Source organism: Vulpes lagopus, chromosome 13 (assembly GCF_018345385.1).
Source record: "Vulpes lagopus strain Blue_001 chromosome 13, ASM1834538v1, whole genome shotgun sequence".
In the NCBI taxonomy this organism is placed as follows: Eukaryota; Metazoa; Chordata; class Mammalia; order Carnivora; family Canidae; genus Vulpes; species Vulpes lagopus.
Window position 1 is genome coordinate 52,347,914 of NC_054836.1, and position 26,448 is coordinate 52,374,361.

The 26,448-nt window shown below is 36.0% G+C and overlaps 1 protein-coding gene across 1 annotated transcript in view; it reads right to left on the reverse strand.

Moving 5' to 3' along the window:
• Positions 1-26,448, reverse strand: part of GPR85 (G protein-coupled receptor 85) — a 71,684-nt gene that overhangs the window by 12,626 nt on the left and 32,610 nt on the right. Inside the window, exon 6 of the transcript XR_005983403.1 lies at positions 5,734-5,904. The gene's annotated coding sequence lies outside the window, so the exon portion shown is untranslated. The remainder of the gene's footprint in view (positions 1-5,733; positions 5,905-26,448) is intronic.

A 26,448-nucleotide genomic window follows, 5' to 3' on the forward strand; every position in this document is an offset into this window, starting at 1 on the left:
CTATCTTGCCAAAAAGCCATTCTTTAACTAATTAATAACCTTGAAAAATCCAGATTGTAGTGGGAAATATATGCATATTGGGATCTTTAAAAGACTGGATAATTGGAATTGTCAGGATAATAATCACTTCATTTCAGAAGGTCTTCAGAAAAAATCTGTTGAGACTGATTTGATACAAAGGGATAATAGAAAATAAGTTGAAAAATCATTTAAAATGTTTGTCTTTGCTCAAGCTTTGAAGCTCAAGTTTGGTTCTGCAAATTAAATACCCACATGCATGATTATTTAACTGTGGGATAAAACAAACTCTTAAACATTTGATAATAATAAAAAGTTGGTGGAAAATATTTAGCTTCCAAGGAAGTCTTAAGTCTTATTCCTGCATCATCTCATTTGATAATACAACTATTATTATCCCTCTTTTATGGGTGAGGCAGCTAAGGCTTATAATAAATTAAGTCACTTGCCCCAGGTTACATACTAGTGAGTAATAGAATTTTAATTCACGACTGTGAACTTTTACAATCAGAAAATGAGAGCATTTTTCAATGAAAATGAAAATTCTGTTATTTTTAAGAATACTGTCTGGTGCTTGATAATTATCTCAGTAAACAAATCTGATGAAGAGATTTACATCTCTCCTGTTTCATCCAGTTCAACCTGGGACTCTGCATAGAAAAGAAAAGGAAACAAATTATGCATATGCCAAGAATAGCTTGTTAGAAAACCATTAAGTTTTAACTATCAAGATTTAACCACTGAGGGTATTAGGTTAAAGCTATCACTTAAGAAAATTACAAAATGTCTCCCTTGGGAGGAAATTAACTCAATTCTATGACACTAAGACTACAAACTCTACAACTAGATGATACACACTTTGGTGGCACTAATCAATTAAACCTCATAATCCTGCTGATTTTGAGTGCCAGTGTTCCCAGAGGCCACATGAACAGACACCTGTAACCTTCAGTGGCAGATGTGCTAGTAGGTCTTTATCCTGAGCAGCTGTGAGCCTGCTGCTGGTCCCTATTAGCTGCTCGGGCAGTGTGAGTGGCAGCAGTTTCTGGATTACCAATGTTTGAGCAACCTAAATTTCCAGTGTTGGTCAGGAGATAAAGCATTTGTTTTTGATTCTGCACTCCCTTTCTCCCCAGCAGTTCTGCAAAGCAGGCAATCTCTCCAAACCATTATTACTTTACTCAGCCAATCAAACCTAAGGGTGGCCTTGAATGTTATGAAAGAAGGTAACTGTTTCTGTGGTGTGATTTATAAGACCCCCAGTAGAGGACCTTGTTACACCTTACCCCACTCTTTCACTCCCTATCCAATTGCAAGATATTGATCTATTATCTTGGTGTGCCTAGAAAATCTCATCTTATCTCATAAAGGATTTAAGAGATTTAAATGATTTTAGGGGGGGGGCATAATTTTCATGACATTTGAACTTCTGCACACTTTTAATTTTTCTTGTTTTTACAATTCCCTGTTAAACAACACCAACCTCTCTTCTCTCTGCTATCTAGGTTCTTTGTTCTAGAGGGGATGTCTGACTTTGTTTTAGCTTATGCTCTTGCCTTAGCCAAGTGAGACCACTACCAAAGGCACTCAGCTTTGAATTCTCAGTCTTATGCCAACCACTTAACCAGCATCCCTTCCAGAGACCTTGTCCAAGTTCTGACTTGTTACTATGTTTATTCAGGTCTCAAAATTGAGTACTCGTTCACAACCAAACTGCCCCAGCTTCATAGGTAATAATCATCAAACCTCCCAAGGTCTAACAGTCTTAGCCTTAGCCTATCCATACCAGAAGGCAGTTCTGTTTAGGTGTGCACCCATTGTTATTCCATCTGAAAGGCACTGCCAAGGGAAATTGTAATAGTACAGCCATTGCCTCAAACTCACTCAGATGGGATTGAAAACTGTATATTCAACTCTGATCACTTTAATTGTGATAGTTTTCATCAGAGGAACTGTTTTATTCAAACAAAATTTCACCTAGAACCTCAGTATTGATTGATGTATTCACAACTATTGAGCACATTCATCCATCATATAGGTCTAGCCCAAAGCCTACGAACCATCCCTGATTTCTCTCCTTCCCTCACTGCACATATCTAGTTTACCAGCAAGGTGTGTCAATTCCACCTCTAGTGTATTCTCCATTTCTTCTACTTGTCTCTATCTACACCTGATCCAAGACACTGCTGTCTTCTGTATCTGCTGGGGTAAACCTTCCTGCTGCTTCTGCTCTTGCTCTTCTATAATCTATTCTGCACATAGGAGGCAAAGCAAAATGCTTTAGTATGATCTATACTGCTCTGTATAATCTGCCCCCTGCTTTCTATTCCCATCTAACCCCACTCCTGTCATTCAGAACCCCCCAGATATGGTGGAATTCTTTATATCCCTTTACGTCAAAAATTTTCCAGCCTTAGGTCCTTCACACTCTCTGTTTGCTCTGCTGGAGTGCTCAGCCACCATGTCTTCTCATGGCTGCCTCCAGCATTTCATTCCCACCTCAACTCAGTGTTACTTCCTTAGAGAGGTGTTTCCTGGTCAGGCGATTTCAATGAACTTGCCCACTCTCAGTCATTCTTTATCACATTTTCCTGTTTTCTTCAAAGCATTGGTCACCTTCTGCAATATCATTATTTTACTTGTTTATTGTCTGTCTTCCTAGCTCCCCCCTATAATGTGAACTCTTCACAACTGTGTCCCTTAAAATAGTTGGCACAGAGTTGGTACTGAATGGCTATATGTTTAATAGACAGTGGGGGACAAAGCATAGTCCCTGAGTTCACAGAACTTTCAGTTAGACCAAAAAAAAAAAAAAAAGTAAATAGTGAATGAATGCAAATTGGAGTGAATGCCATGAAATAGTAGATGCTTTGTGGTTCAGGAAGGCAGCTTGAAGAAAGTGAGCTAAATGGAATTAGCCATGTGGATATTTGAGGGAAGAGTATCTGAGAAAGAGGGAAGAGGCAACATGAAAGCCTTAAACGCTTTTTTGAAGCATGTCTGGGCTGTTTGGGGCTAGAATGCAACGAGCCAGAGGAGAAAGTAATAAGAGATGACATGAGGCAGGTGGTGGGTTACAGTATCAGGGCTCTCTCATTGAGTATAACTCCTAATAATTTAGGCATTAAAGTGTACAGTCCTCTGAAAAAGGCAGTACACCTGGCGAGTAGTTCAGACTTCATGGAAAGTTCATTTGTTCCACTGAGGTTGATATGGTATCATACTGTTCTGGTGTACCCAATCACAATATGCATAAAAATCCCAGAAAACAATGAAAAATTATGAAGAACAATCATATTTTAATCATACTGGGCCTCCTAGAATGATTATTATTTACTCTCAACAATTAGGTAATTAAACTGTTTGAATTTAGATCAAAATGATGGGCTCAGTTTGATTCTAATACTTGAGTCCCAAGTAATCTGATTGTTTTTGGCAGCTTGTAGGCAGAGTGTTCACATTCCAGAGAAATATTTTGTTTAAGTTTTCAGAAACACTTCTAACCTTCTGGGAGAAGCAGTCCACTTCTTAAAGTAAACTTCTAATTAAATGTAAACTTTTTGATATATAAAATTCTCACATAGCTCAAGAGCATGATTAGTATACAGAACTTAGGTAAATTTATGATTTATTATCAAGTACAGATACAGGGAAAACCTTGGTACTTAACCTCATGTTGTTTGTAGTTTGATGGCTAGAGAAGGAACACACATGAAAAAGGAAATATTGTAGTAACCATATATCAGTACCAAAAAAGACTATTTCTATAATGTTCTACCTATCTTCCTACTACTATAATTTTCTAGTCACATCTTAGCTCTCATCTGTGGTTTGGAAAAATCATATTCCTGATCCAGGGGAATTTAAGAGGTAGTTGGCTGGTAGCAATGGGACTCAGGGTCAGTCCATCAGTGAGGTCGGTCAAACTTTGAACTCAGACCCTTATTCCGATAGATGGATCTGCCTTTTGCCTTGGGACTGACCAATCTCTCCTTGCATCCTGGTTATCTGCTCTGTCAGCCTCATGCCTCATTTCCAAAGTTAAGGAGATCACAGTCATCCCCAAACCAAAGCTGGATACTTGCTTCCTGTGTCAATCTGCCTGAGGCCACCTGCCCAAGATCTTCCCACAAGGTATCTGGCACCAGAATACCTGTGATGTAAGCCCAATTCTTAGGTTGAGAGGTGATGTTATTATAATACTAAAATATAATCAGCAGATACTTTTGCTAATTTCCAGGAGACAGAATGTGGGAAAGAGGGTCACTTGTCTCATTGCAGAGTTTTGATTTCTTTTTTTACCATATGCATATAGTATTTTAAAATTAATCTAAAATAAAAGAAAATTGAAATAGCAACAACTTAAAAAACCAAAAATATGGTATTTTTCCAGCAAAGAAATGTCTGAATATTACCTCAAATGAAGTACCTGATTCCAAGATCCCCAAGACAGCAATTCACACAGAGGAAGCAAGGTAAGCTAACCCTTGATTGCAAACTGAGGTTTTCACGTTATACTTGCATATCCAGTGAGCTAGACACTGGGAGGGTGGACTCTACGATTACCTACAGCTTCAGTGTGGTTTGTGAGTCAATGTGAGAGCAAGAAATGTGAGAGAAGAATGTATAAGAGACTGGAAATTTGCCCCAAAGCCCACGTGTGATTTGAGGAGAGGAAAAGATTTCTAGGCCTGTCTTCTTAGCTGCATGGATACAGAGAGAAGACTGTGGCCCTGCCTTACTTTTCCAGTGCTTTGGAAGGAAAAGAACCTCAAAGAACTATTTTTACATCTGTATAATCTTTCAGTCCTTTTTAATACTCTACCCTGTGGTACTCTGTAGTCTGAGATAGAATGCAACCCACCCTTAGGAGAGGGGATAAGGAAGGAAAAGGGATTTTTAACTTCCTTTCTAGGAGGTAAAGTGATTGGATAGATGAGTCCATGATGGAGAAGAAACAGATGTTGAAGAAGATAGGATAATAGGAGGTGAGGGTGTTTAGGTAATGTCAGGTAGATTGTGGAGAGACAGGAAGTCATGAGGAAGAGATTGGACTTTTTACTTTTAGTTTCTTTATTCATTCAATAAAATTTCCTAGGTCCCACATGATGCCAGGCCCAGTTGGTGCTGAGGTGACAATGATGAACAATGTAATCCTTTGCACTCGAGCAGTCTATATTCTCTAGGGGGAAATAAAGTAGTAAAGAGGCAATTAAAATAACATATTAGTGCCATGTCTGGAGCAGATGGAACTGTGCCAGGAAGACATATAACCTACTTCTGGGAGGCTAGAGAAAGGAGGGGACATTTGAGAATTAGTACTAAGGAGCTCAGCCAGCAGAGTAGCAAAAGGCACTTAGCCAAAGGACCATCATGCAGAAAGATCAGGAGATAAGCATGGCAAATTAGAAGACCGGATTACCTTCAGTTTGTGTGCAGTGTGACCAGGGAAACAGTGAGTAATGAGACTGGAAAGATCTTAAGAGCTAAATTGCCAAAGGCCTCGTATGTATTATGTTAAAGAGTTTAAAATTTGTCCCAAGAGCAGTGGAGGCCACTGGCTGGCTTTAAGTAGAGAAGTGACATGATCAGTTTAACACTTTTAGAGTCACCGCTGTCTGGTATGGAGGATGGGCTGGAAGAAGGCAAGAGTAAGGGCGCAGAGATCAGTTAGGAAGAAACCGGTAATCTAGGCAGGAGACAATGGCTACTTACTTGCAGTAAAATCATGCTATGGCAGATGTATTTGGACTCTTCTGTTGCATCTCCAGATCCCCTCTCTACCTTTCTGGCTGCTACACAGGCCCTTGGGAATGCTGCCCCACATGAGTTACATGACTTTGTCTTCCAGCTCCCAGTTAGATGTAGCCCTTTCAAAGGAGAGGCCTGTAGGTGATCAGAGGAGAGAAAAGGGTGAGGTCGAGGTACTGACTCCCCCAACACCCAGATTCTTCCCAGTTTGGCCACTGCAGTCCACCGGTGCCCCATCTATATAGCTCTCCTCTCTGGGTCTGGCAACCACTCACTCTTCTTGCTGCTTCTGGCTGGGTACTAGGCTCCCAAAGCATGGCATTACTCTTATGGCTCCCTTCAGCCCTGCACAAGCCTTTGTAAATAGTCTCATTATTGAACTCTCCTCAGATTACATGACTTGAATGTACGACCCGTTTCCTGCTGGGGCTCTGACTGATGAGCAAGCAGAGAGTGAGAGTAAATCAATATAGGAAACTGTAAAATGGTTATATTGAAAGGATCCTGTGTGAGACAGAGTATAGGAGAGGGAGCAGTTGCTGATGAAAATTCCTATAGATCATACATTTGACAGATGTTTCAAAGAGAGAGGCAAGGCAAGAAGGCTTGTTGAAGAAATGTGGTGTCAGGAAGAGAAGGAGTCACAAGTGCTCCTGCCACTGAATATATGGAAAAGATGGAAGTCACCCCTGACAATGTTCTTCCTCATATTTTTGGCCAGAAGACTGGCTGTCAGTTTTGGGTAGTTGCAGAAGGCTGTATTACTGTGAAGGCGTTTTATAGTTTTCAATAATTTGCCTGTATTGCTTTGAAAAGCCTAGAATTCTATTTTGGCCCATTCTTTCCTCCTTTCCCCCAGTAATAGAAACCCAGAAATACTTTCCAATGACTTCTTGCAAGTTCACCAAGGGGAATATCTGCACAGAGAGCGGGTCGGGCAAACTCTTGTTACTGGCTGACAGTTTGGCTTGAATTGGGTGGAAGGCAAAGCAGGCCAAGTAGCTTTCTCTGCTTTTTCTCTTCTATATTCATACTTGAATCTTGGATTGTACTTTTCTGATGGAAAAAAGTAAGTCAGTGCTAAGGGAAAGAGCAATGATAAGAGCTTGAGGAGGTGATGGGGTCATAGGGCAACCTTGGCCCCTCTTACTTTAGCTGCACTGGCAGGCGTCCAAAGGCAATATGAGATTCTCAAGAAATGGAATCCCAGACGACAGACGGACCCTACACCCAGCACTATGGCGCATGATGGTGCTTTTACCCCTGACCAATCTAGATTAGCATTTTCACTAGTAGGAAAGATACTAGTAGCGATGCAAAGTGTCTATATAAATAAGATTCGCAACAAAATCCTTAAACATGTACACCTGTGCCTATGTATATGTATGATTAATTCAATCACAAAGCTAATAACACTCCACAAAGCAACAGTAAAGAGATGAGGACAAATAACCTATTTTAACTCCTCAGTCAAAACTGTTAAAACAGACGTGCGCATAAACATCATTTAAGTCACGATCAATTTTTCATGTTGTATAGGCCAATTATTTTGTTAACAAGTGCAAGAAGCTTTTATCAGGAGATATAAAAGTGCATTATTACCCTTCTTGTCTTACAGTAAATGTAAAAGATTCTTAAGATATTTTCTCAAGATATTTTCTTTCTTGAGAGGAAAAATTTTGTTGCCCCTAAATCCATGTTATCCCTTAGCTCAAAAAGAAGCATTGTCGTATTGACTTGAGCGACAGAAATAGAGGCAAGTTTGATTGGAAAGGGGGATTCTCTGGTATTCCAGGGCCGCATTCGAGGTGGCATGATAGACGTCAAGATACAGTGTGCACATATAAGAAAGGAGCTTCATTTCTTCAGTGTGTGCATTTGCTTAACCATCACTTGGAACATGGGCTCGTGGAGGCCGTTCCTTGTGTGAGCTTGGTCTGATGGGAACCTCACATCTCTACCTCAGCCAAGGCTATCGCTGTACATTTCAAACAAAAATCAGATAAAAGGCTCAGATTACTAGCTAGTGTCTTACTAAATGTCAGACATAGTGCTAGGTCTTTAAATACATTGTCTTATTTGATCCATAGCAACAAGTTCACAGCATCATTCCATTTTGTAGGTATGAAAACCACATCTCACAGAGGTTACATAACCTGGCTTAGGGTACCCATGCACCAACTGGTAAAATTCAAATTCATCTCTGGGTGACTGTACATTTCATATGGATGGAGCCCTGAGGGTATTTTCTGGGTGTAGATATTTAAGTTTACTTAGATTAACCTTATATTTTACATGAATGGACTGTGTTTAGAGGATTTGAGATTGAATTTGGGGGGTTTGTTTTCTTTAATTATTTTAGAATTTTTATATTCTGGTTTGATTGTTAAGAGCCTGCACAAACTATTTGATACCATCTTCTAGACTGAGTTTTGACAAAGAGATTCAATCTAGGTATTGATAGAACCAATAACTTTGATTGAATCCCATCATTATAGTGGGTATATCAGATTGTGGAGAGCATCAGCATTAGGTAGAAAATAAAACTTCAGATGAGAAAGAAACAATTGACTATATGAAAAGAAATGTAAACTTGTATATTTCTTGAAAAAAATTAACATTCCATGCTACATTTGCCACCAGAGGGAGTCATATGAATACCATAACATATGACAAAGGCAAAGGAAAAATCTTTAAATGTTTTCTTCCAGCTCCATTGATATTTCAACTAGTATTCAGAATTTGGCAGAACTGGTATAGCTATGGGAAAGAGCTTACACATTTCACTATAGGATTGAAAACAGAAGAAACATCTTGCTTAAATTAGTCATGCAGGGTGAAAGATAAACCACAAAACAAACTAATAGACAGATTCCAGATTTCAGCAACAGGGGCCTAACGTTAAAAAATCAAGCTGTGATCTCTTTTGTTCCAAGAACCACTTTCTGCTATTACCAAAACATTGTTCTAAAAAGAAAAATCCCTGGAATCAACAATTTCATTGATGTTTCATTAACCACATTTCATTTATCATTATATTGCTTGTGCCAAGATGACTGTGCTTTCTATTGTCAGTAAATAAAATAAAAGTGCACTGAAAAGAAACTCCATAGGTAGAAAAACTCAGTATCTAAAGGCAATTTTATGTACCTCAGCTCTCTGATACCTAGGCCAAGATTTTCTCGGTTGGGGAAAAGATGGATTGTTTAGTAATTGGTCGGTTTGTAATCCAATTTATTTTATGCCTAAATTTAGATCAGTCAACAGTGTTCACTGAAACCTACTGTGTACACAGCTCTAAATTGTCTATTAAAATCAAGATTCAGTGATGATTAATATTACAAAGATGAATTCTGAAGTGATGTTTAATGCCTTGATATAGATCAATAGTTCTCAAAATGTGGTCTCTGGATCAACACTACCACAACTGTCTAGGAACTTGTTCAAAATACAAATTCTCCAGTCTCAGTCCAGATCCATTGATTCAAAAAGTATAGAGGTAGGGGCTCAGCACTCTGTTTGGACAAGCCCTTAGGGGTAATTCTGTTGTACACTTAAAGTCAAGAACCACTGATAGAGATCTATTATGTATTTTCTTGAAACCAAGTCTAGCAGCTTACACAGATTGGAACATGTGCTTTCTGTGTTCTGTTATATAGTTACTGCCTTATCCATAAACTAAATTTAAATACAAAAATTGAATGATTATGGGAAAATCACAACTTTTTGTAATACCAAATAGTCATAGATTAAAGTAATTAATTAAAAGATAAACACGTTATTAGAAAAGCATGAGTAAACGATGTGTGCTTTCCATCTTGTGGCAGAGGAATTTGCTTTTTTCTCTCTCTCCACAAGTATTGTTTTTGCCTAAAGATCACAACGTACTGATTTTTCCATTTATACTTTTGAGATTAAATGATAGTTTAGGAACTTGGAAAGAAGATGGTCTAAAAACACAAATTTTGCAAGGGTAAAGTAAGATTTGCCCAGAAAACTTAGAAACAAGGTTCATATCACAAGATGACTTGAACTTTGTGTTTCATGTGCTTTTTTCTTGTCTGAAATTTTTTATGAGATGAATGAATTACTATGCAACAATATGCAATTTTTTTATGCAATAAAAAATATTTTTATTAGAAAAGTTTTCAAATCAATCTCAAAAGTCCAGTTGAAGAAAGTAACTTGAACATGACAAAATAAGCCTGGTTTTTACTTTGGTTTACATAATAAGTACCAAATTGCTGGTGTGATTATTTTTGTATCATAATAAAAACAGTGGCTATTTCAGATACAGTCAAGCACAATGCAATCAATTAGATTATAAGTGGATGGTCTAATCAATTCTTTGTGATTGATCTACATGAATGTAACTGGTTCCACTGAATTGGTCTTAAAGATTGACCTGGATCATTTTGTTACAATATATATAGGGCATAAAATAGTAAGCACACCAAGAAAATACAATTGCAAAGATTTATTTGATGCTCATCCAATTAGATGGGCACATCAGACTAATCTCCCTCTAGTTATTTGCTTTCCTTATGTACAAAGAATACTGTCAAGATGAATTCTTTCTCCTGGTTGTGAGGAAAAGTAAGGTTATATACACATTTGCTGATGATTGGACAGATAGATAAATGCCTGAATTTTCTGACCCTTTTGTAGAAAGTATTGAGAGTTATTCATTTTTCTTCCTGCTCTTGAAATGGCCAGATTCACATAATAGAAGGCAAAGTATTGACCTGGCAACTATCTATCTATTGTAAAACTTCTGAAATCTGGAAAGTTGCAGAATGAGGTCACAATAAACTTTCCAGAACTCCTCTTAGGGCTCAGAATTATAAACTGCTGATTAGTCTTTTGAGATTATTCTCATGATTGTGGATGGTCATTGGTTGGAGTTATGTGAAGTGCGTATTTTTAGGGTAATGCAGTTCCCCAGAGAGAAATCATGGGCTTCCATTGTGGAATTTAACCTAAATATTGTTCTGGCTTAAAACTTATCCTAAGTTTTAAAAAAACATTCAGATTGGAAACTCAGAATTTTTACAATAATGCTTAAAAGAAAGAATGTGCAAGAGAGTTTTGTAAACAATATAGACATATAAATTATCATAATTCATATGAACTATGATTGTTTTCAATGTGTTTCAAAAACCCTATATTTATATTGATTTTTTAAACACTTGAGAAAAAGGATTAGTTTCGAAACTCCTTGATAGTTATCTAAAGGAGCCAGTATATTCTGAAGATGGTGACCATGGGTTTTTGAGTCAGGTTTGAATTGGAATCTCTACCTTGTTTAGTCTGTGTGGCCTTGGCCAAACATTTTTAACTTTTTTTGTCTCCTGTTCCCATTGCTTCCTCCATAAAATGGGAATAATAATAGTTCATCCTTCATGGAGGGGTTATATGTGATGATGCAGGACAAAAATACAGCTACCTTTTCATTAAGTATGAGGAGGTATCTTTTGTGATTTCCCAAAATGTGAAGAACTAGACAAAGTTAAGTTTTTGACTTTTGACTATATAAATAATGTCTGACAGCATCCCTCTTGAAACTTGAACACAAATTATTTTTATTAATCTTTCACTTTATTTAGTGTTATTGCTTAGTGGTAAGTGTGTTCTAATTCTAGGACAAGAAAGCCATCTCAGATGAAGAGGTTCCCATCCTGATGACTACAATTATGTAGACTTTTGAAAATCCCAAGAATACTTTTGCATTTGTCATTCTAATTTCCAGTTAAAATGTTTGTGAATCAATAAGAGAAAGTTCAGGAAATGGAGAGAGCATCTTGGTTTTTCTTCAATAGTACCTATACTGATTGAAATTTGGCATATTCTTTATGTTTTAGTTTTAAGAAAGATTGTTTTGTGGCTGCTAAATGAATGTTGTTGAAATTAATATAAACATGAACTTTATTTTGTCTTCAAAACTAAGAGATGTTTAAGGAAGATGTGATAATTGGTAAAACTGTGGGGCACTAAGCCATCACTGGGAGTGATTTAAGGGCCACAGAGCTAGGCAATCACCTGACACAGCTCGCTTAAGGAAAGAATATTAAGCAGCTGGAAGCGGTACTATGATGTGGTTTTTTTCCCCCTCTCTTAACAAGAAAAGAAAGCAAGGAACAGAATAGAGGATTATCCCTTCATATAGTTTAAAAGGCAAAAACTTTTAATTCCTCATTACTAAAAAGATATCTTTCAATATAAGAAAATCCTTGCAAAATGGGAAGGGTAGATGTATTATGATAAGAATATCGCCTTAATTCTCTATTTCATTATTTTAAGTAGTATTTATCTCTCCATAAGATCCTATTTTTGCTGTGCTGTGAAATTAGCTCAGATTCAAATATCATAAAAACGTTAACTATCCAAGGGAAAATAAAGCAATTCTTAAAATTTATTTTGGACAGATGGTGTTGCAAGGTGGGGGTGAGGCTAATGTGTTAAACATTTTTGTTATAAACATCTTTCACAATATTTGAAAAACCAGTTTATTCTAAAGTTTTGTATTACTCTTATTTCCAATTTGGTTTTCACTGTACTTTTGCTTGATTAGAAGAAAAAAAGGACTATAAATGAGATAGATGTTAATGATTTATGAAACCCCTGGTATCAAAGGCTAAGGCTACCATCCCACTGCCCTCAAGCTTCACATACATTGAATTAGGAGGTCTTTAATGGTGAGTCATTGAATTTCCTGACTTTCTCCTGTGGTTTTAAGGCTTTTGTTTTCAAGACTAATATTCAGACTAACCGTTCAGCCTACAATCACAGGTTGGAGTAACCTAACATGCCCTTAACGACTTTAGAACCACACTCTAACCAGTGAAGCAACTTGCTCATTTTTTAAATGTTCATTTGGTAGCCATTATTTACCAACTCTCCAAGCATTTATTACATCCTTTTATCTATCTGCTTCTCATTTCCTTTAAAAAATGATTTTGTCTTTATAATCTAATTTCTCAAAAAAGTATAATTTTTCAGTGATAGATTTAAGTTTCAGTGTAGTCTGCTATTTATTTATAAATGTAAACAAGGAGTTCTATTGTTAATACAATGATTGGAAATAAAAATAGTGTTATTATTATTTTCAATAATACAACTCCCAACTGGTACAGAGGCTTTTTCTACCCATTATGTTTCAAAAAGTTTTTCACCAATTCTAGTTTCTGCTGTTGTTTGGGAGAAATTACTGTAGTTTTGCTTGTATATTTGGCCAATATTAAGATAATTATTACATCAGATTTTAAAACAATTTTACACATATAAACACATATATTATTATTATCGTTGTATATCCATTGCTACTCCTCCTTGTGAGTTGGTGCATGTACGCCTGTGTGGACAAACAGAACCAATGATACAAATTTATATTGAAAAATAGATTATCTTGTATAGTCCAGGAAAACTTTTTTGTTGTTCTTCTTAGCCTGGTATTAAAGAACATAAATGCAACCATCTTGAAAACAGTACCTGAAATATTTCAAATTTTATAATGCCATTTTGTCAATCCTTCTTACTCTAAAGAAATTTGAAATTAACATTGATTACAGATGGTGATGTGCTAGTAAATGTTCAATAACCAGCTCTCTTGGGAAAAAAGCCTTGAGTAGTTTTGCTGATTTCCAGGATGTAAATACTTTCACCTAGGCTGCTATCAACTACCAGCTTGACATCACCTAATGCTGAGTGTGAAGAGATGCACATAATTTTTTTTTCAAACCAGTGTGACCCAGCTCCAGGCTCCCCATGATTGTACTTTCGTTTATAATCCCATTTATAAATATAGTCACTTGACCTAATAAAAGCTGAAATTTTAAGATCGTTTTAAATGAAGTTTTAAAAAAGCCCCAATAAATTCTGTTACATGTTAAATTTATATATATATATATATATATGTATTTTTTTCTTTTTAAGAGGAGTAAGACCAGAAAATGAACTGAGTACTTCAAATAGATGATTGTTGCGGGAAACTGTGCTAGAACAAATCCCAGGCATCAGAAATAGTGCCAGGTAGTCAGAGACATAAATTACTCCAAATCTTTTTTCATCTGGAGAGCAATCCCTCCAGGTTAACATTGGTTTTATTGCTGCTATTTCTAATATTTGCTATCTATAACAATGATGAGTAGAAAACAGCCCTCTACTGTGAATTTCATGATTTTGAAAACATAAAGCTTTATTTTGTTCATAGAAAGGGTACTGTAGAGTAGTGCTCCCCAAACTACAGTTCACAAATTGGTGTGGATCTGAGAATTGTGCGTAACTGTTTTGTGATAAGAAAAGTGCAGAAATTGAACTAAAGGTTTAGGAGCTTTTGTAGCAATTTGACGTTGCTGGGACATACAAGTTCACTACCCACAGACTTACAAGACAGGGCTGTACTTGCTGAACAGGGAATAGGCCAGTTTGGGCTTTAAAGGTTTTTTCAGAGGGTAATTTGTTAGCTCTGGCTATGATGAAGGATTGAAGATGAATTTTGAAAGTATATCAATTGTCTCATTGTGTATAAAAGTTAAAAATAAGGTAAATATCCCTGAAGAAGCCAAGCATGCTCTCCCTTCGGGAACTTGATGTTCTCCCCTCTGCTCACATTCCGACCAAGCGTTCAGCCTACAGTCTGAACCCACTAGCTACCCTCTGCCAAATCTTTCCACAGCTGGCTCTTCCTCATCTTTTGAGATTTCAATCAATACCACAGTCCAGACGGTCTCTTCCCTTATTTCAGTGACTCATCATGTGGCCTTCTTTTACATCTTTGTGGCTCATACCACTATTTGAAATTATCTTGGTTATTTGTTTACTTACTTATTGTCTCCTTTCCTTTCTGCTAGGAGGCAAGCTTCATGAAAATGGGAACCTTGTATTTCTTGTTTGTGTCTGTATTCTTAAAGCCAGTATTCTGGGTAAGATCTTAACATACAACAGGTTCTCAATAAATACCAATTTATTGAGTGAGTGAGTGTGAGTGTGGGGAGAACTATTTCACTTATACTGGCAACACGGAGCCACTTGAATTGGCAATGATGAGACCAGGAGGAGATGTCTCACCAAAGATGAATAAGCCAATAGAGGCCCTTCTATCGCTACTAAAAGTGTTCACCTACAGAAATGAGATCTGTCTCTCAACAGATAGATAAACTCCACTTCCAATGCCATACTTAATCACCTCCCCAAATCTTCTGAGATCTCATTCAATGAGTTCACTAATCCACTTTTCTTTGGAGAAGTTCAGTGCATTTCATGCAGCCCATCTGAAAAAATAAAGTATTTGTCATAGAACACAAGTTTTTAAGCAGGCATCCATCAATGCTGTGAAATCACATGCAAACTTAATATGTCCTTTTTTTATAAAAAAAAGGAAAATATCATAGCTATCATCAGATTCTAGGTAGATCCATAATTCCTAAAAGTTTAAGAATTTCTTTTACATGAACTTCAGAAAACTTAAGCAGGAAAGGCTCAGAAATAACATACAGTCTGTGATATTTTGGCAGCACTTTATAATACACACAAAGAAGAATGTAGAAATTTTAAAAAATACTAATTTCTATGCAACTATTTTTGGATATGTCTAGAATGAAATTCTCCATTATGCCTGTAAGAAGATTGATAAAGAAAGTTAAGTGGCAGCTTCTCTGAAGATAAGGTGTATTCTGCGATTAGTTATTTAAATAAAACAACCTAATTGATGAAGCTCACTGCATTGATTTCAGATAACTCAAGAGATATCAATAAAAATCATATGGGATTATTTTCTTGATAGGTGAAATTTTCCCCTGTTAAGTGTTCTAAGAGCTCTTATCATGACTAATGGCTGAAATCTGTCCCACTTGATTTTTAGTCTACTTTGATTCTGATCAAAGGGTTTATTTGAACTTTGTTTTTTGTTTGTTTGTTTGTTTGTTTTTAAAAAGGCCCCGAATCACTGACGTGATTTATCACTGCATGTCCACTATTTAATTTCCAGTTTAGGATGCATTAAATAGATTTAGATGTAGACTTCATGTAATTTATTTTATGAACAGAGGTGTTTTACCTTATGTCATTTAGACATACTCAGTTTTAATCTATTTTAGATTATTGAAAATATCACATATGCCAATTTATGTCATCTCATTTTAATCTTTATAATGAAGAATAATGAAAGTGTCACTTTGAGGGACGCCTGGGTGGCTCAGCGGTTGAGTGTTTGCCCTTTGCCCTCAGCTTAGGGCAAGATCCTGGAGTCTGGGAATCGAGTCCCACATCGGGCTCCCTGCATGGAACCTGCTTCTCCCTCTGTCTGTGTCTTTGCCTCTCTCTCTCTCTCTCTGCGTGTGTATCTCATGAATAAATAAATAAAATCTTTTTTTTCTTTTTAAAGAAAGTGTCACTTTGAAAAATCTATTTTCAGTGTATAATATTTTGCAACTACAATTGCTAGATGTTACTAGACTGGCTGTTATTGCCTTCAACATTATATTGTTAGATGGATGAATATACAAGCATATATTTTTCTATTTTAGTATGTTGAAACACATATAATACACACATATATCCTCTATGATATTTTTTTCACAAGATACTTACCTAAGTTGTTGAGGTCACTCTGAACACATAGTTGATAATATTATGTGAGTCATGTGATAAATGTGAAATATTTTAGAATTTCATAGCTTTGCTCTTTTAATTTTCAAGTGTTTTATGGAAGCCTTCTAGCATTCTAGTGTGGATTCATAGTTCATGTAAGACCAATATGTTAAGAACTCATAGGAAAAGTTTAGGAATTCCTGTCTGATTTTGATACTCAATGTATCAGAATGAAAAGATTAAAATGTAATTAGAACAATTCTGATATCTTTTTCTTAGTCATGGCATTAGCAAGTTTTATATTCATTCTTTCCAGGATATATTATGTAAAATCTAAGATGTATCTTCTCCAAAAATATAAGAAAATCTTTGAACATTCCTGAGGCTACTCTAATTTCTTCCATGTTTTTCTTAAAATGAAGCAATTGAGAGACCTACTAGAAAAAGTCATTACATGCCTTGCTGGCACAAAAATGTCTTCCATTATGTCAAGCACTTATTATCTTGTGAATCATAACAAAAAACAGTTACTATAAAGAGGTGTTTCTGACCACTGCTGCCCTATTTTTTGGTGTTGGGGCTGGGCCTATGCATAAAATATCAGATGGTATTGAAGTAGTGGCTGCTTTCTGATCAGCAAGAGTATCATCTACAGAATGGAGCATAACTCATAAGCTGATAATGAGATCTACTCTTTTTCTATGGGTCCTAAAGTTCCACAGTTAATTCTATTGCCACAATATTACAATTTGTACTGTTTGAACAAATTGTATGGTTTGAATCTTCTTGGGGTCTATATGCTTTCCCTTAAAATATGTTTTTTTGATTGTAAAAATATCCTACAAGAAACAAGATTTATTTTTATTATCAGAAAAAAAATCACCAATTAAGATTATTTGTTTTTAAAAATTGTTTTTATATAGAGGATACCATAGTCCAGTGTTAAATAATGGGGCAGGTTAATTGCCAGCTTTGATTCAGATTGTCTGGATTTGTAATGTAGCTCTGACCCTACCTAGTCAAGTAATGTGAAAGATTATATAGTCTCTCTTTGCTTCAGGTTTCAAGTGAAAAACAGAAATAATAATCCGTACCCAGAGGATTATTATGATGATTAATCGAATTATTACATAATAAACAATTTAGTCCTGGTACATGGCATGTACTTGATAAATGTAAGTTATTAAATGGACATTATAACAAATGTAGTTCATATAGGAGCTTTTTACAAGAACATAGTTTTTGTGTTCAAAACTAGTTTGCTAGTTTTTATTTTTGATAGGTTGAATTGAAACAGATATTGAAAAGACTTTTAAAAGGCTGCCAATTGTAATGTACATAATTCTTCAGTTTTTGCCTAGGAAGTGACCAAGAAGTCTTGATGAAGAATCTATTTTGATTTTTTTATTGAGATGTATTTGACAATGAAAATTGTATATATTTAAGGTATACGATTTGGTTATTTGTTATCCATCCACACTGTAAAATTATCACTACAATCAAGATAACTAACACATCCAGGACCACCTAGGTGGCTCAATTAGTTAAGTGTCTGACTCTTGATTTCAGCTCAGATCATGATCTTAAGGTTGTGAGATCAGCCCCTCCACTCAATGGGGAGTCTGCTTAAGATTTTTTCTGTCCCTTTCCCTCTGCCCATCCCTAAAAAAAGATAATTAACAGATCCATAATTCAGATAGTTACCATTTTATTTCTTTTTTAAAGGTGAGAACACTTAAAATCTGCCTTCTTAGTAAATTTCAAGTATACAATAATTATCATTAACTATAGTTACATTGTTGTGCGTTCTATCTCCAGAATTTATTCATCTTACTAACTAAAACTTTGTATCCCCTGACGAACACTTTCCATTTTTCCCTTCCCGTTCCCTTTCCCTGGTAACCACCATTCTACTATTTCCATGGTATTGACTATGTTAGATCCCACATACAAGTGAGATCATGCAGTATATGCATCTGGATTATTTCCCTTAGCATAATAACCTCTAGGTTCATCCATGTTGTTGCATGGCAGGATTTCCTTCTTTTTAAGGTGTAGTAATATTCCATTATATGCATATATTACATTTCATGCACTGATAGACATTTAGGTTGTTACCATATCTTGGCTATTGTTAATAACGTTGAAATGAGCATGAGAGTGCGGATATTTCACCTGGCTAGGATTGCTAGATCAAAAGTAAGTACTACTATTTTTAGTTTGGGGGAAACTTCCATACCATTCTTCATAATGGTTCTTCCAAATTACATTCCCACCAACAGCTTACAAGGGTTTTCTGTTCTCATCCTTGCCCATGCTTGTTATCTTTTGTTTTTCTCTTAATGACCATTCTAACACCTATGAAGTGACATCTCATTGTAGTTTTGATCTGCATTTTCTTGATGATTAGTAATGTTGAGCACCTTGTCATACACCTGTGGGGCATTTGTATGTCTTTTTTTTTTTTTTTTTTGAGAAGTCTATTTAGACTCTTAGCCCATTTTTTAATTGGATTATTTGTTTTTTTGTTGTTGAGTTGTATGGATCCATAGGTTGCCTTTTCACTCTATTGTTTCCTTTGCTGTGAAGAAATTTTTTATTTATTGGTTGGTTGGTTGCTTGCTTTTCTTCTTTAGCTAGGACAGAAGAAAAGATGATTTATTGTATACATGTTACATTTAGCCACAACTGACAACAGAACTAGCCCAGAATGTCATAGGCCAACAGTAAAGACCATAAAGAACTATTTTGATATGAACAAGGTGGGTCTCTCAGAGGTGGTTATGGTGATCATTTGGGGATAGATGTTCAAGATGTATCGAGAGAAATTCTACAGAGTAGCATACAGTCCAACAATTTCTACCTGTGTCCTGGACCTTCAGCTTTCTATATTTCTGCTCCTGGGGCTTGCATGGGTGCACAAGCTAATGGTTTACTTGGACCTCTGCCTCAGCTTTCTTTTGCACTTCAACTTTCCCATTCTCTTCTTCCTCTACTTGATTCTCATGGCATGGACATTTCTAAGAAGATAGAGCTAAGGTTGAGAGCCATAGAAAATTTTTAGTTTGTAGTTACTATTGCTTTTGCTGCCTGTGCTTTGGATATCATATCCAAATATCATTGCCCAGAATAATGCCAAGAAGCTTTTCCTCTATGTTTACTTCTAGTAGATTTACAGTTTTAGGTTTTATGTTTTTGTTAAATTTTGCAATAATTTTTAAATATGGTGTGAGATAGGGTTCAATTTTATTCTTCTGTATGTGGCTACCAATTTACCCAACACTATTTATTGAAGGGACTATCCATTCCCCATTTTGTGTTCTTGGCATTCTTGTTAAGGATTAGTTGACTATAGATGTATGGATTTATTTCTTGGCTCTCTATGAATTCATTTTTATTTTGCAGAGCTATTTCAGGGCAAGAGATTTTTGCGTATGGGAGAATTTTTCTTAAAATAAATTAATTCTGCTCCTCCTACTACAAAAAGTAATAGTTTGTGTTAATAAACTTCAACACACAGATTTACAGTCACTTTTTTTTCTATTCACAAGTCAGACCTTACTTGAGTTGAGTTCATTGACTATGGGGAGAGACGCTCTCCTGTAACATTTTTATCTCATAAGCAGCAGGCAAATGGTGAGGCTCAAAAAAACTCGCAAATGACAAAAGTGTCCTTAAGCTGATTTTTCTGGGGGGAAACTAACTTCTCAAACTTTCCATATTTTTCATTACTAAGCATGCTCTGTAGAGTTGTTTCATTCATTGAGAGTGTTTATGAATGAATTTCTGCCTATATCTACACATTGCTCTATTTTAAAAAAATGCATAAGGGAGGACGTGCTAAATTTTCTCTGACTGATAAACCCACCCAAGGAATGTTTTTTGATCCTTATACTTGCTATGAGGAGGAATATTATGTTTGCTGGGCACGTTTTTGTAACTTTTGAAGTCACTATAGTAACATTAGGCAGCAACTGGGGCTGGAGCTAGCTTATAACACTTACTGGGTTTTCTTTTTTGCCTAGACCTATCTACAGTTTCACGCAAAGCAAATATATATGGAACACTTAGTATGTGCCAAGCATGGTGCTAGATACTGGCAACATAAAAATAAGTAAGACATGATCTTCTCCAAAAAAGAAATAGTTTAAGACAGACTTGAACAGAGAAGTTACAATACAATATAGTAAAATCTGTGATAGAAATAGAAATAAATAGCTAGCTGTGCATTCGCAGTGGAGGGCATCCCGTAGGAATTTGACAACAGAAATGAAGAATAAGGACACTGGAGACAGAGGAACAGCATGTGCAGACACATAGACCTTTTCAGGATACTGTCTTCTGGGATGTATAAGGGTGGCTGGAAATAGGACAGCAGTAATTCAATGAAACAAATTATATGGATTTTTGTCTAAAGATGTCCAAGTCAGCCACTGAGCAAGTGGAGAAGCAAAAGCTTTTAACCAGAAAGGATCAGATTTCATAAAGAAAAATTTGACAGAAGTTCTGGAAACAGGGGGTGGGCAACATCTAAAATTCTATCTGTAATTTTAGAAAACTATGATTGCTGCCTTCATTGTTGAAAAAACAAACTCTAGCTCCCCAACCTCCCATCCTTTTAGAGATATTTATTTTAAGGGGCGGGAGGGGGAAATACACCAACTTAAAGCTGGAAGAGGCCCTAGGAGATGTGTCTGGTTTACTTGCTTTGTGGCGCACATGAGGAAACAGATTTAGGCAAGAGTTGGCCCAAGAGCCAGGGCTGTAACTTGATCTGCAGTGCTTTCTGCCTCACCAGTCTAGTTTGTTCTGGTTTGTGAGAGCAGATCAAATTGGGAATGCTGCTCAGTTCACCTGCATTATGTGTACAACAGAAAATTTCATTAGGACAAATGGATAGTTAAATGAATTCTGATATTCCTGGAGGGAAAGAATGGAATAAAGTTTTATTTGATTTGGACTTGATTTATTTTCTCTACACCATCTTCAGCATGAAAGTGATTTGTTTGACAATGGATTCACATTGTAAAATCCAACTTTACACACAGACATAGCACTTAGAAACATACTGTATATATTAATATACATAGACTTGCAACTATTAGTCATCTGCTCTGTTTTACATGAATATGAGAATCATTTTTCTTTCCTATATTCTCTTTACAGACTAAGCCTATTATAAAATACCCAATCCCCAAGCTACTCATTCAGAATCTTGCAATATATTATAAATATTTTGAACAGTTACACTGAATAGAAAAAATAATGTGGCAAAAATTTAATCTGCATTAGTTAACAAATGTGGCTAATCTCCAAGGTGTCTATTCTCAATATTAAAGAATTTTTAGCATTTTCCCAGAAAATCTATTTTTGAAGTTATCTATTTTAGCAATCTAATAAAGTTGGCCCTTTTTACACTATTTAATTTGAGCTTTATAGATTTGCTGCTAGAGAAAGCAGCTAGGGAATTCATATTGCTTTAGCCAAGGAAATGATCTCCAGAGGAAGAGTTTTATCTTCTAATTCAAAGAAGGATATATTTCTAATATAAAAATTTATCCCCAACATATCCCCAACATAAAACATTGCAAATAACCTTGGAGATGATTAAATTTCATTTGGCTCTTTGTTGCAAACATATGTGGTAGGGCCATTTTAAGTATGGAAAAAAGTTCATTAAAATGAGTCTCTTACTTAAAATTATGTAACCTCTAAGGGCTTCTTCATGGAAAACAATGAGGTGACCTGCTGACAAGAAATTGAACTGGACTTAGCATGGGAACTGTGATCATTTCAGTCCTTGAGCCAATAAATGCAGATCCCTTCACACTTGCCTGGCTTTTATAATCAGATCAAATATCCTTCAGTTTGGATTTAATGCCTTGAACTGTTCACGCACACAGATGGAATAGAGGTTTCAGACGGTCGTTAGATAATTTCATTATTGTAGATGATTAAAGTGTATATTTCTGAGCCACTGTAATTTCTCTGAGGGCTAGAATTATCTAGATTGGTGTTTATTTTGCTACATCCTAGTTCGTCTTGTGAGCCTACATAGTGTGAATCATGCTGAAGTAAAGGCTACTACTCTCCAGACATACACTGTATGATACAGGCAAAACTTGGGTCATGCTGAAATCCAGCATGTCGTATTCCAGAAATAACTTGTCTGGTTAATTTTCAGAATGGATTCCTGGAAGTGAAGTGTATGTTCATCCACTCCTTAATTTATTCAACAAATATGTATTTGTTAAGCTCTGAGTATTTGTTTGGCAGGATTCTAAATGCTGGGGTACAGGAATGAGCAAAACAGTTGAAAGTCTTTATCAAAAAGAAACTTTTTGTTATAGTGAGGGGAAATAGACCATAAGCGAATGAATATATAAAATGGCAGGTGGTGAAAAGCGCTCTGAAGAAAAATAGAGCCGGGTGAAGGACATGGAGGCTGGGGGGTGGTGTGTGTGCTATGCTATGTGGGATGATCAGAGATTTCTGATAAGGAAACAATATAAGCAGAGGCCTGAAGGAAATGAATTAGGTCTAAGCAGAGATTTGGGCATAGTGATTACCAGGCAAAGAGAATTGCAAGATCAATGGCTGGCCTGATTATGTAGTATTATTTCCACTTTCATGGAAAAAAAAGACTGGGATAAAGAATAGTAACCATGGCAGAGAACTGGTGGTGGGTTGTGCTGGGATTTGAACCTTGGTCTGCAGAAATATGTGTAGAATGTGTGCAGAAGATTTAGCTATATCTGGGGAAGGAATATTCTAAGTAAAGCCAAGGCTCTTAGGAGAGCATGTCTTTCCTGTGTTGCAAGAACAGCAAAGAAGTCAATGAGGCAGGAACCACAGGGATCTAGAAGCCCTGCAGGTGGCAAGGGGTGGGAGTGGAGAGGCGAGCAGATCGTGTAGAGCCTTATAGGCTATTATAAGGGCTTTGGATCCTATTCTAAGTGAGGATTTAAGAAGAATAATATGATTTTACTTATGTTTTCCGAAGATACTCTAGCTGTCACAGCTAGAGTAACTCTAGCTAAGAATTTTCTAGTATTCTCTACCTGAGAATATCTTGAAAAGGTGGCAAGGGTGCTAGTAGGGAAATAACTAATAAGCCATTGCAATAGTCCAGATTAGAGGATGATTACTGTGGCTTGTTCCAAGGTAGTGGTGGAGAAAGGGATGAGAAGTATTTGTGGAATACTCCTTGAGGAAGAGCCGTCAAAATTTGCTGGCATATGACAGCAGATATTATAATGAGGTTCTGGTAGAAATATCATGATAATTATATAGTCAAAGCAAGAATGTTTTGAATTGGTTCACTGCGAATAAAGCCCACATTCAAAATCTGCATTTCTTTAACTTGAATGCTTCCAGCAGCTTCCTGTTAGTACCATTTTCTATTTGACCTAAATAATGCTGCCTAGAAATTACTCACGGAGCCTTCATTTATACCAAGAAGGCATGATCAACTTCTTAGACTCCTGCAAGATATATTTATGGAACATTGTATATCAGTTTTCGTTGCAGCAAACTCTACTGTGTTTTGTTATTTTTAGATAATGAAGTCATCTCAAGCCCTATTATCCACAAGACAGAATCTGGTCTTTTGGTGACATTTTAACTAACTCAAGCATTTATACTCACAATAAAGACATAGTGTGTTATTATTAAGGATGGGGTAGGTGACCCTGCCAATTTAAGAAAGACAAAAATAGCAATTGGGAAAATATGCAAATGAGAGTTCGTACCTAAGATACCTGAAAGAAACTTGTTTTGAATTATTAAATTATGTATTATTTCACTGGGCCATTTGTTTCCTATGTTCTATTTCTCTTAAGTCAAAGTTATTGCATCATGTTAGGCAGAGTAAAAAAAAAATCTCTTCAGCATTTTTTCATTTATAGTGATATATACATTAGCTTATTAATTAAAGGACATGAATTATATGCATGTATTTCAAATCCTGTACCTTATGAAGTTAAAACAGCAAAGACTGCTACATCTTCATGTAGCCTCAAAGTGGCAGGTAATCTAGTCTCTTGTGGTTATGTTTAGAAATAATGAGACATTTGGATGGAGCTACTTGGCAGTGTCAGGCTTAAAAAATAGATAAATTTGGATTGAATATTAAGATTTGTGATCTTTAAGTGGATAGCTGCTTGAAGTCATGGAATAGATGGGACCTCCTGGGAATGTGTGTAGGACAAAATAGTGCCTAGCACAAAACGTCAGTGATACTACTGTGTAACGAGCAGGTGAAAGTAAAGGAACCATTCAAAGCAGCTGAGTAGTAAGTGAGGCCAAAGAATAAGGAATGAGATCCATGTAGACACATTGGAGAAAATGTTAGGAAGCATGGAGTTATCAGTGTTAAATATTATGAGGGAACAGAAAAGACAAGGGCTGGAAATAATATATTGGATTTAGTAACCAGATCTTACTAAGAATAGTTTCAGTGGTGTGCTAAGGATTTAGTGAATTGAAGAAAAAGTTGGTGAGAAATGAAATCAGAATATAGACAACTCTTTCTATGGAGAAGGAGAGAAATACTATGTGATAAACTGGAAGAAGTAAGGGCATGAATATTACCAGCTAAAAGCTGGGATCCCATGGAGAGGGAAGGGTGGAGAAGAGGAGACTAGTTGTTAGAGCAAGGTCCTATGCAGAGATGTCATGGAGGGCATTGAGAAGAGAGTTTTTGTAGGAGAAGCCTTATTCCTGTCAATACAAAAGTAGAAAAAACAGGATGTGTGGGGTGGAGGTAGATTTTCAGGAAGTCTGGAGAGTGGAGAGTGGGGAGAGAAGAAGCCTGGGGAGAGAAGAAGCCAGTGCTGCATTTGTATCTATGATGCAAATAAAGAAATTTCTATTTATTCGAAACTAATTGATCAAATTTTGTTTTCCTCATCCCCAGCCCCAAACTGGATACCTACAGTGTATTTGGGAAGATTTTGTCATGTGATTTTAGTTATGTGTTCTTAGCATGTGATAATGTAGTCAGGAAACTGGTGGAATGGAAATATCAACATGATTATCCTGCATATTTTCATAAAAGGAAAACTAGTAGGCAAGCATATCCAAAACAGCTTTTTAAATTTAATTTTGAAAAATTTATTGTAGTGACAATTAAGTTTGCTTGGGGAAAGAACACTAATATTGAACCAACTATAGAGTTTATGTTCTGGCAGAGTGAGTCAGAATAATTTTTGTTTCACGGAGGAACCATTTGAGAGATAGAGGACATATCTCAGACTTTTCCAGACAACTCAAGGCCTGAAGTCAAACTAGATTCATTTCCTTTCCCCCATCTGAAGTGTCCCAATGTGTAAGACAGAGTCATTATTTAGGTAAAAGACTGTGATGCTTTTCACAGGTTAAAATTTCAGTAGCTAAATTGTTTTATTAAGTGATGTCTAGCTTCTATTTTGTTATCAATTTATTGTGTAGAGATGAACTGCCATGTAAACCGTGCTTCTGAATGTTTTGGATGTAAAAGCAGAAAGAGCAATAGAGACAATAGAGTTAAAGTTCCTTTAACTTTCCACTTTCTTCTCTTTTAGTGAAAAGGAACATATAGCTAAATTGCACTGTTAAAAGAAGAAGAAAGAAGAAAGAAAGAAAGAAAGAAAAAAGAAAGAAAGAAAGAAAGAAAGAAAGAAGAAGAAAGAAAGAAAGAAGAAAGAAAAGAAAGAAAGAAAAAAGAAAGAAAGAAAGAGTACTGTATGTAGGCCAAATAGGATTATCTTCTTAATGATGCTAATGTGAATTACTTTTAATAGGATTTAATCTCATGGGGCTTAGAGTAATAGAGAAAGAATCATCTCAGCTATATATAAGGATTCCAAATAAAATATTAGCATTCTATAGGTAAAGCATTTACTGGATATGATTAAAACTCATCATTCAAAATTGGAAATTATATTCCCATTAATATTTAATTTCTTTATATCAATTTATCTTTTTCTTTAGAAAGGGTAGGGAGTGTTGGCTAAAATGTTTATACATGGCACCATCCTATGCAGCATGATACATTGGAGAACACTTTTTATGAATCATTTTCCAATGAGGGTCCTGAAAATGGATGAAAGA